This window comes from Pongo pygmaeus, chromosome 1, assembly GCF_028885625.2.
Source record: "Pongo pygmaeus isolate AG05252 chromosome 1, NHGRI_mPonPyg2-v2.0_pri, whole genome shotgun sequence".
NCBI lineage: Eukaryota > Metazoa > Chordata > Mammalia > Primates > Hominidae > Pongo > Pongo pygmaeus.
The window spans coordinates 230433463-230450243 of NC_072373.2; the positions used below are offsets into that span (position 1 = coordinate 230433463).

Consider the following 16781-nt stretch of genomic DNA (forward strand, 5'->3'; position numbering starts at 1 on the left):
AGGTTATTCTGAAAGACCTGCCTTTTATACCTCCCTCGGCTGGGCGTGGCTTACTCTTATTGGCTGAAGAGTTTTCTCATTCCTGCCGCTTCTTAGAGCCTCAATCAGAAATTTCTTGCTGTGGTTCTACTGGGGACCTAGAGACAGTTAAGGGGAGACATTTTCAGGATCTTATAGTGTCAAGAAAACAAAGAACTGGGAGCACAGGGACCGGAAGATCAGGGAATCTTTTTTCCGATTTCTGTCCCAGTTCCTACCTGGAAGTATTTATGATCCTGTTCACCTTTCAAGATGCACAATTAAACATGCCTATATTGACATATGTTATATATTTTGCACAGAAAGAGAATTTATTATACATAGTGTTAACATTGTGTGCATAGATATTATAATTTCTTAAATGCTTGGAAACAACAAATGTCAAATTATTGTTGATTGTATTAGATCCACCCATATATGATGAAATAAAAATGCAGAGAAAAAATAAATACCAAATGAAATGGCCCTTCCTACCTTAAAAATGGGGACGATAATTAGATCAAATGCAATAAAATTGAATTGATTAGGTTGCGCCAGTGCTAACCTAATCAGCCCCTGATTCATGAGGTAGCAAAAAATCTAGGTGGAAAAACTTTCCTCCTTTCTCACCCTTCCTCAGTCATCCTGGGAGCGCCACTGTGTTCTGTGGAATTTATTCAGCCTCCCTCGTAAAAGTGGACTTGGTCTCAAACAGGTAACCCAACTGATCACAAGAAAAACAGCCTAGATTCTGAACATTCAGCTACTGTCTTCACACCGCGGACACCACCTGAATCCCGTCAAAGCCCACATTATTTCTCAACATCCACCATATTCCAGGGCAGCCTCTCAAAATTACCTCAGTGAGACGGGACAAAGTGTGGTGGAGCTCCAGGTTCAGAATAGCTGCCTCATCCCTTCCTACTGCGGCGGAGTCTGTCCCTGCTGGTCAGAGCCCTCCAACTAGCCTAGTCTATGTCCGAGCAAGTGTCCCCTAAAAGGACCTTCTTGTCTCCCCCTCTGCTGAGGAAAGCAGCAGGAATAAGACCTTCTATGTTAGGGAGTACTCAGCCTCCAGTCCTAAATGACTTGATTGACTGATGAACTGATTCCCTAAGGGGGAGAAAGACAGGGGGAAGAGGCTGTGTTTGGTGAGTCTGTGTTTTCCCAGCTGTGCTGCCTGTGCAAACAGTGGAACGAGAAAAGAATCAGTGGTAGACAGACACTGCCTAGGGAAATTGTCTGAATGTAAATGGAACTTATCATAATATGATATCGTTATATATTATAATATTATATCAAAATTTATTTGACATCTAAATAAATTTTGATATAATATATAAAATTCGGTCAGGTAATTTTATAAGAAAATTGAGTTAAATTTTGTGACAATATTAACATGTAAACTCAATAGAAAGCTAGGAAAATTGTCTGCTCTTGTGTAAATGACTGCTTTTTGGATAACTCTGTAAAAGGGGTGAAGAGGGGTCTGCTACTTACGTGATAGTAAGTACTTGATAAGACATCGACTTCCACATCTTTGCTGTTTTTAACGAGTGCCCTCTCAAGATATGAGAATATTTTACTCTAAGAAAGTATTTTCATAGATATCATAATAGAAATTTTGTTCATTTTAGTTAATAAATTATTATAACATTTAGTGATTATTAATAATTTATGTCATTGTTAAAATATACTCCTATAGACAACATATTACACATGTGTTTTGATTTGTCCTTTAATCTCAGGTAAATTTTTTAAATTTTTATTTATTAAATTCTATATATTTTAGATAAAAGAGACCTTGTAACTGCCATATGATGTACTTTCTTAGAAAGAGAAATTCTCAGGCAAAACTCAAGCCTGGCTGGGCGCGGTGGCTCATGCCTGTAATCCCAGCACTTTGCGAGGCCAAGGCGGGTGGATCACCTTAGGTCAGGAGTTCAAGGCTAGCCTAGCCAACATAAGGAAACCCCATCTGTACTAAAAATACAAAAAAAAAAAAAAATTAACTGAATGTGGTGGCTCACGCCTGTAATCCCAGCTAGTTGGGAGGCAGGAGGATTGCTTGAACCCCGGAGGCAGAGGTTTTAGTGAGCCGAGATTACACCACTGCACTCCAGCTGGGAGACAGAGCAAAACTCCGTCTCACAAAAAGAAAAAACTCAGGCTTATTTTTATCAAAATCTAGATTTTAAATAACATTTCTAGGTGTCCCCTTTCAATAAAAATCCAAACCAAAACAAACAAAAAATTTCTAGGTAATTCCCATGAATATTAATAACTGTTAAATTGGGTACTTTTATTTTTAAGAGAGGGATTGTTTATATGGATGTATTGATGTGTCAAACACGTACAGTTAAAATTGTACCTTTTTTTGACAAAGCCTCACTCTGTCCCTCTGGATGGAGTGCAGTGGTGCAATCACAGCTCACTGCAGCCTTGACCTCCCAGACTCCAGTGATCCTCCCAAGTCAGCCTCCCAAATTGCTGTGACTACAAGTGTGCACAACTATGCCCAACTAACTTTTAAAAAATTGTTGTAGAGATGAGGTCTCACTATCTTGCCCCAGTGAGGTCTTGTTGTGTTGCCTAGGCTGGTCTCAAACTCCTGAGCTCTGGCTTCCAAAGTAATGAGGTTATGAATGTGAGCCTCTGTGCCCAGCCAAGATTAGACCTTTCAATGAGTGCACATCTTACCTCAAAAAAAAAAAAAAGAAACTTATTAAAAGATGAAGTCTGAGTTAAAAATCAGTTCATATTAATGATTTTTAATTTGGTACTTCTATTGTTAAAAAAGGGATTGTTTATATGGGTGTGTTTATGTGTAAAAAGCTAGTTAAGGTCGAACCTTTATTTATTTTTTGAGACAGAGTCTCACTCTGTCACCCAGCCTGATGTGCAGTGGCACAATCACAACTCACTGTAGCCTCAAACTCCTAGAGTCAAGGGATCCTGCTATGTCAACATCCCAAGTAGCTGGAACTACAGGCGTGCACCACCGTGCCTGATTAATTAAAAAAAATTAATAAAGATGTGGTCTCACTATGCAGCCCAGGCTGCTCCCAAACTCCTGACCTCAAATGATCCTCCTGCCTTGTCATTCCAAAGTGATGGGATTACACAGGCTTAAGCCATTGTGCTCAGCCAAGATTTTACCTTCAATGAGCACACATTTTTTATCAGAAAAAAAAATAATAAATAATGAAGTCTGTATGAGAAATGAGTTGAAGTATAGATAATACAAAATCGGCATGTTATTAGTTGTTGTTGAGGCTGGGTAACAGGCCTATTGTACTGTTTCTTTTATTTTTGTGTATGTTTTAAATTTTCTGTAATAAAACATGTATAATAATACGAAGTTGATCTACAATGTTAGCTCTTAAGATCTTAGTGACTTTGGGGGAACAAAAGGAGAGAAAGTGGATGTCAGGGCATCAGTGAACCTGGTTCTATTTCTAGGTTATGCACATGTGTTCACTTTGTAATAATTCATTGAACTTTACATGATTTCTTTGTACACATCTTTCTGCATGAACGTTATACATATATACAAATTTAAATATTACTTATTTGCACAAAATTTTAACATCATATCTCAGAATAATAGCACTGTTTTGTATTGTTTTAAAGTGGGACATGTTTGCTCAGGGCATCATCAGATGGATATTAATATTCCAAGGTATTTACTTATGTCCTAACACTTTGGTGACCTTCTAGGTCTTCCCATGTTTACATCAATTTAGTAAGTAAGACAGTTTTAATTTTTTAGGGTATAGGCCAAGCACGGTGGCTCATGCCTACAGTCTCAGCTCTTTGGGAGGCCAAGGCAGGAGGATCATTCGAGTCCAGTATTTTGAGTTTTTTTAGGATGCAATTATTTTTCAGCAAAGTCCTCTCCCCACAGTGAGGTTCAGCAATGCAAGGGCACCTAGTGCATACTATGCATTTGGTATGAGTAGAACTGGATTGAATCAGGAATAAAATGTGTAGCAGAGGTCAGTTTGGCAAAGAAAAGTAGGTAATGCTGGTAAGATCAGAAGACCACAACCCAAGAGCAAATCTTTACATTTATTTCAGGAACCCACTTGCCACTAGTTCACTGGAAGAGGCTGATTTAAACCATTCATTTCTGGAAACCACTTGCCCCTAGTTCACCGGAAGAGGCTGATTTAAACCATTCATTTCAGGAACCCATTTGCCACTAGTTCACCAGAAAAGGCTGATTTAAAGCAGCAGTTTGGGGGCTTGGTTGTACCCCATAGTCACCCAGAGAGCTTTAAACAGCACTGTGGCTCAGGTCCCACCGCAGGGATTCTGAATTCATTTATCTATTGCCTTTTGAGTTTAGGTAATTTTAAAAGCCCTGGTGATTCCCGTGTGCACCCAGGGGGAACAACCCCTGGTTCAGGGTGAGAAATGCATTTGCTGCGCATGCATTCTATGTGTGCAGCTGTGATTTGCCCCATGGCCACTCCTGAGTTTGGGGTCTTAGAAAATACACTTGTCCTGTTAAAAATCTAAACACAACTTCAAGACACACTCAGCTGTTTGGCTAAAATGCAACAGGAGAAAATATCTTCTCAACAGGTGTACCTGGATGGCACTTGCTTTCAGAGTAAAAGGTGGTTTCAAGCACAATATAGCACTTTTTTCCCACAGGCTTTCAAGGCCTTTTACTATCATATCCTTATGAATCACAGGAATAAAAAAAATCATAGTTATATACCTGTCAAATATTGTATTAGGAAAAAATAAAGGGCATGTCTTCCACGCTCAGGTACCCTGATTAAAATCAGTTAAGTCCCATCTGCCGGGTGTGGTGGCTCACACCTGTAATCCCAGCACTTTGAAAGGCAGAGGCTGGAGGATCACTTGAGCTCAGGAGTTCAAGACCAGCCTGCTCAACAAAACAAAACCTCATCTCTGCCAAAAATACAAATATTATCTGGTTGTGGTAGTGTGCACGTGTGGTCCCAGCTACTTGGGAGGCTGAGGTGGGAGAATTGCTGGAGCACAGAATGTCAAAGCTGCAGTGAGCCACTGCACCCCAGCCAGAATGACAAGGAAAGAGACCTTGTCTCAGAAAAATAAATAAATAAAGAGACCCATTCTTTCAGATACCCTCCTTCTTCTACATAAAACACAGGGCTTTTGACTGAAATGTTTTAAGATGAACTGAAGATTCTCCCATGATCAGGAGCAGTAGATGGGGGTTGCTCCCTTCCCGTTCTTTGAGTTGAAGCAAGGCAGAGGTCTGGAGACTCAAACTGTTAAATACTCAAACTGGTAAATATATCAATTGCTTTCTTTTCATATGTTGTATTAAGCTATTCTTGCATTGCTATTTAAAAAATCTGAGACTGGGTAATTTATAAGAAAAGAGTTTGATTGGCTCATGGTTCTGCAGGCTGTACAGGAAGCATAGCACCAGTGTCTGCTTCTGGGAAGGCCTGGAAAGCTTACAATCATGGTGAAAGAGAAGCAGGCATCTCACATGGTAGAAGCAGAAACAAGAAAGATGAGGAAAGGAGGGGCCACACTTCTAAACAACCAGATCTCGCGAGTACTCCCTATCACAAGGACGGCACAGAGCCATGAGGGACTCACCCGATGATTCAACCACCTCCTCCCCAGGCCCCACCTGCCACATTGGGGATTAAAATTCAATATGAGATTTGGAGGGGACATCTAAACTACATGGCATGACCATCAGAAAAACAGATGAATTCATGGTTTCTATTGTCCAGAAATTTTTCATCTAGAGCAAACGGATTAATAGCTGAATTCGGCATCCTGTGGTCAGAAGGGAAATGGATTAATGGCTGAATTCAGCATCCTGTAGTCGGAAGGGAAATGGATTAATAGCTGAATTCAGCATCCTGTAGTCGGAAGAGAGAAGGGAGCTGCACAGGGGGCCTTCGCTGCATGTGCTCCACTGTTCCTTGGGTTCCGATGTCTCCTCCTGAAGGGCTATTCATGGACAGAAGAGTTATTGTTATTGTTGTGATTATTTCTATTTATTTTATCTTGGTAAAAATAAGTTTTTAGCTTCTCATATAATTGTCCTAAAAAACCCTAAGAGTTTTGCTTAAGTTTCTTGTTATCATGTGTTATAAAAATTGTCAGGGAAGTGGCTAAAACAGATTAAAATTACACAAGCTCTAAGAGTCAAGTCTCTTTTGGGCAGGCTTAGGAAAGATAGAACTGGAAATAATCCACCAGCATGAACATCAGAAACATGGGGTCCGCTTTCTGTTCAAGCCCTGCCCAGATCCACCCTTTTCTAAGGCCTCGTCTAGGTCTGGCCTCACCCTAGAATCTTCTCTCACAGAACTGATTAAAGGAGACCAGAGATTCGGGCTGGGGCTCCTGCTGCCTCTCCTGAGCTGGTGCCCACAATTTCCTAAAATGGAAGAGCAGATAAATGGAAGCAAATAATTCTTTATTTGGGGGCTATAATTTCTTTTTCATTGAAGCCAGTGCTTCTAGAGACACCCCAACTAGCAACTTGTTTTCCATTCCTGCAAATTCAGTAGCTGCTCCACAAGGCACAAAAAGGTAAATATAAATATAAAACATCTCTCTGAACAGTTCACCCTTTTTTCTCTATCCCTCTCATCTGTCGATATAGCTTTTATTCTGCACATTTTATTTTCCAGGTAAATAATTTTTAAAATGGAAGAAAAAATAGAAACACTAGGCCCTTCATTTAAATCCTGAAAATTACAGAAAACTTAGTACCCAACCCCCAGGGTGCTATGAGGATTAACTCACATCATGTAATGTTTCCTGAACATTGCTCTGTAACAGACTTCTGAACACATAGTATGTGCTCAATAAACATTGTATGAACTCATGTGTACATGTTTTCCAAATGCAGACTTACTCAAACATTGATGCCTTCTCTAGGCTTTCTAAACTATAGCCAGTGGAAAATGACATGTTTGAAAATGGTGATTGGTGGCTTCCACTTTGGGCCAAAAGTATTTGTGTTGTGGTAACAGTGTTGGGTGTCAGGAGCTCTGTGCTGTGCCTACTTTCTCTAGCTGAGTGCTACTATATTGGATGTAGTGGAAGAAACATCAGCATTAAGACGAGAATTTTTAAAGAAGCCAATTCATGGATCCCTTCCAAACCTGCAGAATCACATCACTAAGAGAGAGCCTGGAATCAGAAATAATTCATAGGCACATTGAAACTTGAGAGTCGGGCAAGGTGACTCACGCCTGTAATCCCAACACTTTGGGAGGCTGAAGTGGGCAGATCATCTGAGGTCAGGAGTTCAAGACCAGCCTGGGCAACATGGCCAAACCATGTCTCTACTAAAACACACAAAAATTAGCCAGGTGTGGTGGTTGGTTCCTGTAATCCTAGCTACTCAGGTGGCTGAGATTGCAGAATCACTCGAACCTGGGAGTTGGAAGTTGCCATGGGCCAAGATGGTGCCACCGCACTCCTGCCTGGACAATGAGTGAAAACTCTGTTGAAAGAAAAGAAAAGAAAGAAAAACTTGAGAGGCAATGCTTAGCTAAGTGGCTCTCGGCCCATGCTTCCAGCCATAATCATATGGCCAGCTTAAAGAAATACCATCACCTGTGCCCTCCCCAGAGACTCTGTCTATCTGTCTTGGTGGGAGCATCTATGTGGTTGTAATTAGAAAGTCAAATTGTCCATCTTTGATAATTATATAATATCATATATACAAAAATTCTAAAGACCACCAAAAAAAATATTAGATTTGATAAATAAATTTATTTATCAAATAAATTTATTTGATAAATGTTTCAGCATGCAAAAATCAATGTACAAAAATTGGTAGCATTTTTATACACTAATGATGATCAAGCTGAGAACTGAATTAAAAAGTCACTTCCTTTTACAATAGCTACAAAAAAGGTAAAATGCTTAGAAATACAATTAGTCAAAGAGATGAACGATCCCTACAAGGAAAACTACGAAACACTGATGAAAGAAATTGTACATGACACAAATGAGAAAAACATCCCATGCTCATGGATTGGAAGAATTATGATCATTAAAATGACTCTACTGCCCAAAGCAATCTACATATTAAATGCAATTCCTACAAAAATGCCAATGTTATTTTTTATAAAATTAGAAAAAAAACACTAAAATTCACATGGAACCACAAAAAGAGCATGAATAGCCAAAGCAAATCTAAGCAAAGAGAATAAAGCTGGAGATATTACATTATCTGACTTAAAATTATGCTGGAAGGCTGTAGTAACCAAAACAGCGTGGTACTGATATAAATTGACACATAGATCAATGGTACAGAATAGAGAACCTAGAAATAAAGCCACATACCTACAAACAACTGATCTTTTACAAAGTCAGCAAAAACATACACTGGAGAAATGACATCCTATTCAACAAATTGTGCTGGAAAAATTATATCGCTGTATGCAGAAGTATGGAATGGGACCCCTACGTTCCACCATTTACAAAAATCAACTCAGTATGGATTAAAAGACTAAAATGTAAGATCTGAAACTATAAAAATGCTAGAAGAAACTCTAAGATAAACTCTTCTAGACATTGACTTGGACAAAGAATTTATGACTAAGATCTCAAAAGCAGATGTAACAATAACAAAAATAGGCAAAAGGAACTCAAACTAAAAAGCTCCTGAAAATGAGCTTTTTAATTAACACAGTGAACAGAAAACCTATGGAATGAGATAAACGTTTACAAGTTTTGCATGTGACAAAGATCTAATGTCCAGAATATACAAGGAACTCAAACAGCTCAACAAAAATAAAACAAGTAACTTCATTAAAAAGCAAGCAAAGAACATGAACATTAAAAAACAGACACTGATGGTCAACGGTCAACAAGCATGTAAAAGATGCTCAATGTTGTCAATGATCAGAGAAATGCCAATTAAAAACCACAATGAAATACCAACTTACACCATGCAGAAAGGCTATTACTAAAAAGCAGAAAAATGAGCTATCAGCAAGGATACAGAGAAAAGAGAACACTTATACATTGTTTGTGGGAAAGTAACTTTCTACAATCTCTATGGAAAACAGTATGGAGATTTCAAAATAGACTAAAAATAGAACTTCCATTTGATTCAGCATTCCCACTACTTGGTATCTACCCAAAGAAAAATAATTTGTTACATAAAGAAAATACCCATGCTCACATGTTTATCACAGCACTATTCACAACAGCCAATACATGAAATCAATTTAAATTTATCAATCAATAATCGAATAAAGAAAATGTGCTATACAAGTATACCATGGAATGCTACTCAGCCATGAAGAAGAATAAAATCATGTCTTTTGCAACAACATGAATAAAACCAGAGGCCATTATTGTAAGTGAAAAAACTCAGAAACAGAAAATCAAATTCTGTATTTTCTCACTTGCAAGGGAGAACTCAATCATGCATACGCTTGGATATAGAGACTAGAAAAATAGACACTGGAGACTCAGAAAAATGGGAGGTTGGAGAGGGTTTAGGAAGGAGAAAATAACTAATTGGGACAATAAACAACATTCAGATGATTGTCACACCAAAAGCCCATACTTCATCCCTATGCAACATGCTTCTGTAAGGGAGCTGCATTTGTACTCTCTAACGTATTAATAAAGAGATTAAAAAAAAAAAGGCCTGGCACGGTGGCTCAAGCGTATAATCCCAGCACTTTGGGAGGCTGAGGCGGGCGGATCACGTGGTCAGGAGTTCAAGACCAGCCTGGCCAATATAGTGAAATCCTGTCTCTACTAAAAATACAAAAATTAGCCGGGCATGGTGGAGCACGCCTGTAGTCCCAGCTACTCAGGAGGCTGAGGCAGGAGAATCACTTGAACCCGGGAAGCGGAGGTTGTGGTGAGCCGAGATTGTGTCACTGTACTCCAGCCTGGGAACAGAGGGAGACTCCGTCTCAAAAAAAAAAAAATAAAAAAAATAGAGAAAAAAAAAAAAACTTTGGCTTTTATCAAGAGGGCAAACTGAATAGACCTCATAATTTTCATAAATAATTAGATTAGGCAAAAAAATTTTAACAAAAATAAATAAAAAATAATATTGTATTTTAAGAATGGTATAGAAAGATAATTTGATGAATTAGAGTAGTTAGTACTTAGCACATACAATATGTTAGGCAAGATTCTAAGCCACTTAGACTTTTATGGACAGAATATGTAACAGGGTAAAATAAATAACACAAAGATTCATTGGCAATGACAAATTGACATATTTTCAATCATATTAGATGATATTAAAACCATTAACAAATTTACTGTTTTGTTTCATAATAAAAAAGAATGTTAAATAACTTCATTAAAAAGTTTGACTAATTAGGCATATAGATAAATGGGCAGCATTTTGACCAGTACACGGAGGATACACATTTTCAAAGACCAGACAAAATTATTTATTTATTTTTTGGGGGGAGAGAACAGTTTTATTATCTGGGGATACAGTGGGGTCCTCTCCCTGGGAGGTGGGTCTTCCACTGGTTAACCCCGCCAGGGCTCCAGGGGGCGCCATGCGATTCAGTGCTGGGCTCCGCTGGGGCCGGGCCTCGGAGAAGGCGAACTGTGCGGGGAACCAGCAGCTGTGGGGTCCTCACCGCCCGCTCCGCCCGGCTGCACCGGGCCTCCTGGTGCTCCTCAGGCTCCCGCCGAGTCTGCGTCTCTGGAGGGCAGCGAACCATCGTGCCCAGAACCTTATCCTCACAGTCCAGTTTGACGCAGGTCAGGCATTTCTGCTTCCTCCTCTCGGGCAGGTCTTTGCACTTGGGTTTCTTCCAGTCCTTCCTCCCGCCGCTTCTCTGTCTGCCGGAGCTTAAATTCCAGCCTCACCAATGTTCCAGCTGGGAAGGGCGTGTCCAGGGCCCTGTCCACACTGGTCTCCCGGAAGGCCCGCTGCACGGGCGGGTGCTTGCAGCAGATTCCTCCAGGGCCACCTGCAGGCCCCGGCGCTGGCCCCCTGTGCTCGGCTCCCCGCCCCCGCGTCCCCCGCGCCCACCCACGGGGCCAGCGAGATCCGCAGCCGTCTCAGGCTTCCCCTGTCACCCCAGGCCTGCGAAGCGGGTGTGCGCCCCTTAGTTCTCCGAGCCCGCCGGGAGCCACCTCCTCCCCTGCCCTGCCCCTGGGGGGGGCCATGCCCGCAGAACGCTGGGCAGAGGCGAAGGAACCGGGAAATGTCCCTTTCTCCACACTGACCTTGGGGTGTGCCGGCTCCTCTCCACTCCCTCCCACCCTGCCCGCGCTGTTCCCCGGGGCCCGCAGTTTCAGCAAAGTTCCCTGCCGCGCCGGGAAGCCGTCCTGCTGCCCACTCTCACCCTTCCTCCTTTTCTGGCCCATTCTCTCTCCCCACTGGGTCTCCGACACGACCCTCTCTCCTCCCGGCTGTCCCCGGAGCCCCTCTCTGCTTCCCCAACTCAGCCCCCTCTCTGACGGCTTCTCCCTCCCACCCCCAAGCGAATCTCTGGGCTCCCACGGGGTGCCCTCAATCCCCGGGGCCTAGGTCAACCAGACAAAATTATTTTAAATGGGAAGGTTTGAATTCCATTGAATTCATGAAAGCAGGAATCCATCTGGTCATATTTTAAATAATTGTGAAATGATAATAGCAATTATCAATTTAAAGTTTAACCAGAATTCAGAATAACCACCATTTTACCAGAAAAAAAAAAAAAAAAAAACCTGTTATAACTAACCAAGTCAGTAAATTCTCAGGATACAATATTAACATATGAACATCAGTTGCATTTTTTTTACAGTAACAACAAAATATCTGAAACAGGAATAAAGATAGTTCCATTTACAATATTATCAAGTAGAATGAAATACTTAGGAATGAGTTAACAAAGAATATGGAAGATCTGCATACTGAAAACTATAAAATGTTGAGGAAAGAAAATGAAGAATACAAAATGAGAAATATGTGTTCATGGATTCTAAAAATTAATAATGTTAAAATATCCATACTACACAAAGGGATCTACAGAGTTAAATTTCTATCAAAATTTTAATGCCATTTTATTAAAATGTAGAACAACAATTTTAAAATTAGTATGGAACCACAAAAGACCTCAAATAGCCAATACTGAGAAGAACAAAAAGGCTGAAAGCCTCACACTTCCTGATTTCAAACTATATTACAAAGCTGTAGTCATCAATATAGTATAGTACCTACATAAAAACCAATAGAACAGAATAGAGGACCCAGAAATAAACTCACGGATATACAGTCAACCAATCCCACAGAATGGAGAAAGGATAAACACATCAAGGAGTGGTGTAGGAAAAACTAGATATGCACAGAAAAAAGTGAACCTTTGTCTCATATCATCACAAAATGAATATGAAATGAAATAAAGACTTAAACATAAGAACTGAAATCATGAATCCTCTAAAAAAAAAAATGGGGAAAAACCTCCTTGACACTGGTCACGGCAATGATGTTTTGGATATGACACCAAGAACACAGTCAACAAAAGCAAAAATGAACAAGTGGAACTGTGTCAAAGGAAAAATTTTCTGCACAATAAAGGAAACAATCAACAAAATATAAAGGCATTATAGGAAATGGGAGAAAATATTTGTAAACCATATATAGGATAATATGTTACTATCTAAAATATATGTCATACTATATATTCATACTAATCAATACAAAAAAAGAACCCACAGCAGAATTAAAAGCAATTTCTTGATTAATAATTGGGCAAAATATATAAATAGCAATTTTTCCAAAGATATACAAATGGCCAGCAGGTATATAAAAAATGCTCAACATCACTAATTATAAGAGTAATTAAAATCAAAATCACAATGAGGTATCACCTTATCATGGTGTTTGATGCCTATTATCAAACAGTCAAAAGATAAAAAGTGTTAGGGTGTAGAAAAAGAGAACACTTGTCCACTGTTGCTGAGGATGTCAATTGGTGCAGCTATTATGAAAAACAGTATGGAGGTTCCTTAAAATTTTTAAACTAGAACTACCATTAATCCCAATTTGGAGTATATAGCCAAAGGACATAAAATCAGGATCAGCAAGGGTATGTGCACTCCTCTGATACAGATAAATAAACTGATACGTAATTTCAGCTTTAATAAAAATGAAACTCTTTCATCTACTACAATATTGATAAATCTTGAAGACATTACGCTAAGTGAAATAAGCCGAATACAGGACAACTACTGCATGATCTCGTTTGTATGTAAAATCTAAAAAAGTAAATAAAAATAAAAGAATAAAAAGCCATGGAAACAGTAGAACGGTGGTTCCCATGGGCTAGGAAGTGGGGAAAGTGGGGAGATTTCCATGGAAGGGGGCACCTTCTGTTACAAGGTGAGTAACTGCTGGGACCTAATGTACAGAATAGTGACTATAGTTAACAACACTGTGTACTTGAAATTTGCTACAAGAGTAGATCTCAGGTGCTCTCACCACACACACAGAAACGTATTAACTATGTGAGGGGATAGATATGCTAACTAGCTTAACTGAGGTAATGTAAAGACTACTGACATCTCCCAACGCTCTATTGTACACCCTAAAAATACACACTTTTCAATTTGTCAATCATAGCTCAACGAACGGAGAAAAAAAATAAGAGTAACCAGCAGGTCATATCTAGCCACAGGGAAACTCGATTTAAAACACGCTTGGCTACTGTTTGCAGCTCAACTCGGGAACAGCCGGACCGCTTCTGGCCCCTGGATTTCGACGCTCCTCCCGCGGCCCCCGTGACTGTGGCTCCGCCGGCCCCCGCTTCGGACCCGAGCAGCCCCTCCGAGGCCGCAGCCGTCGGGCGCCCGAACTCACGGCCTCGGGCCCGTACCCGCCGCCAGCGCCTTCGCTGTGGCCGCTCCTACCCCTCTCCGAGCCCGAGCTGGCCCAGCGGAGAAGGAGGGCGGAGCAGCTGGAACCAGAACGCGGAGCTGCAGGCGGCAGGTGCGGGAACGGGAGACGCTATGGCCTCGCACAGGACGGCTGCTCAGAGCGGCACGAGCAACCGCCAGGAGCTCCGCGCGCAGCTGGAAGAACTCAGTCACGTACTCCGCTGTGGGAGAAATGGAGATAATAAAAGTCTGATGTAGAAGTACTCGCAGAGAACCATGCTCCTTGGTCAATCTCAGATTATTATTATCAGACCTACTCTAATGATGTTAGTCTTCCAAATAAAGTGAGTGACTGAACTGTCAAATCAGCAAGATCAGGATATTGAAACCCTTGCTTTGAATTCTAACGACCAGTTATAAATAGAAAATGATGCTCACCCTGGTACTGATAGGACACCAAATGTTAAATGTAGACAAGAGGGTCATTTGCCTCAAGTTCACAGGAGCCAGCATCTGCAATTGCAGCACAAGATACATCCTTAGAAGGTTCGTCATTAGATGGAAGTTTGAGAGCTGCAGCAGAAGCGGCTTTATCACAGACCGGATTTAGTTATGATGAAAATACGGGACTGTATTCTGACCACAGCACTGGTTTCTATTAAGATTCTGAGAATCAAATATATTATGATTTAATTTATTACTACTGTGATGTGGAAAGTGGTCGCTATCGATTTCATTCTCGATTAGATTTGCAACCTTATCAGACTTATAACACAAAACAAAAATGAAAAATTGAGAAAAGAAAGGATCCAGATTCTTCTACAAAAAAAAAAAAGTGAGGAAAAGGATTTGAATTCAGAGGATCAAGAAGCCTTCAGTGTTGAACATACAAGCTGCAACGGGAAAAACAATTTCACAAATGTGAAAAAAAAAGCCAAAATAGGCATTCATCACAAAAATAATCCCCCAAAATTCACTGTTCCAGTTAGTGGAAATGCTATGGAATCTCCTCTTAATGAAAACATCTCAATTCATCTTTAAGGATGAGAAAATCACAGAGACTGGTAGTGAACCAGAAGAAGGTGAAATTACGACTCTCAGACCGAGGGTAGTTATGATGAAGGCATTACCAGTAAAGGCAATGCAACTGCAAAAGATACTGAGGAGGAAGATTAGGAAAAAGTGTGGCCCTCATATATGAGAGTAATTGTCGTTAGATCACCTGTGTTACAGACAGGGTCATTCTTCATCATTACTGCTGTAAAACCTGCTACAATTGGAAGAGAAAATGATATGGAGCATACTCTTCGAATCCCTGAAGTTGGTGTAAGTTTCATGCAGAAATCTATTTTGACCATGACTTACAAAGTTATGTCCTTTTGGATCAGGCAGTCAAAATGGAACAATTGTTAATGGAAAATGGATTGTTCAGCTGAAAACTAAATGTGACCCTTATGAACCTGAGCATGGAGATAAAGTGAAAGTTGTAGACATTGTGTTATCTTATTACATTCACCCTGGCAGTAATAGCTGTGTTGGATGTGAACCAGGGCAGGTTAGAGCTCACCTTTTCCTTGATAAGAAAGATGAATCATTTGTTGGTCCATCATTAACTAAGAAGGAAATGAGTTGGAAAGAAGAAAAGGATTTTAAAAATATATGAGTAAAATATGGTTTACAAAATAGAGACTATAAAAATGATAAGATACTGGAGAATCAAAAATATAAAGATAGAGCTGGAAAACATAGGGAGCAGATTGGAAGTGAAGGAAATTTCCAAAGAGATGATGCTCCTGCATCTGTTCGTTCTGAAATTACTGATAGCGACAAAGGTCAGAAGATGTTGAAAAAGATGTGTTGAAAACAGGAGAAGGCCTGGGGAGGGATGGTGGGAGAATAAAAACTCCAATACAGCTTCAGCTTCGGCAAACACATGCAGGATTGGAGACAGACAAACCATCCTCAATTAAAGAGACTCACCTTCTCCAAAACAAGAACAACAACAACAACAATAACTGAGACAAAGCACAGGAGAGGTTTGCCGAAAACTTTCCAGAAACTAAACTTCCAAAAGATGACCTAGGAACCATTCCTTGGGTAAAAGGGACTGAGGAGTGAAGGTTAATCACAGAAGAAAACTCAAGCTTTTTTATAAATAGAGTTTGGAAACTCTTATTTTATTGCAGAATGTTTCTCCCCAAAAAAGTCAGTGGCACAAGAAAGCTGTGTCACAGTTTACCCCTTCCTGATTCAGAAATGTGTAATAAAATGTGGTTTGCAGCTTTTAAAAAACACTTTTTAAACTAATTATTAGTGACTGAATTAAGTTATACAGTAAGTGAACTAAAGTTCACAGGGCACAGATAACTTTATCAAACTTTACTATTTTATCTTGTCATTTACAACATCCATATAAGCAATTAGCCATATAAGCAAAATTCATATAACCACTTAAATGTTCATTTGTCCTTGTCTCCATATATTCATACTAGTATGCACAGAAAATACAGCAAAAGAAACATCTAAAATCTATAAAAATAAATCTGACAATATACATTCTTTTTTATGCCCTTCAGGACCTAGATAAAAAATGTTGAGACAACATGAATAGTGATGCATACATTTTCTTATATTTGGAATAGCCTAAATCATATTAAAGAACTAATGAACTGGTGACATGTCACAGAAAATTCGTCTTTTATTGTTTTCTTCGGTGAAGAATCTGAATATGTTGATATATACTGTACATTCAGCATTTGCATTTGGTTTGTTTCATAGCTAATGAAATGTTTATACATGAACAAATGAGTACAGTATTGAAATAGTCCATGTGCTGGCATTCATACTTCTTATAAATACCATTGCAGGCAATGAAGTTGTGCCAGAAAAATCTGATTTCGAGTACAAAAGGAATACTTAGCCAG

The 16781-nt window shown here is 39.8% G+C and overlaps 1 pseudogene; it reads left to right on the plus strand.

Moving 5' to 3' along the window:
* The first annotated feature begins 13336 nt into the window (after positions 1-13336).
* LOC129009032 (angiogenic factor with G patch and FHA domains 1-like) lies at positions 13337-15975 on the plus strand (annotated as a pseudogene).
* The last annotated feature ends 806 nt before the right edge of the window (positions 15976-16781 follow it).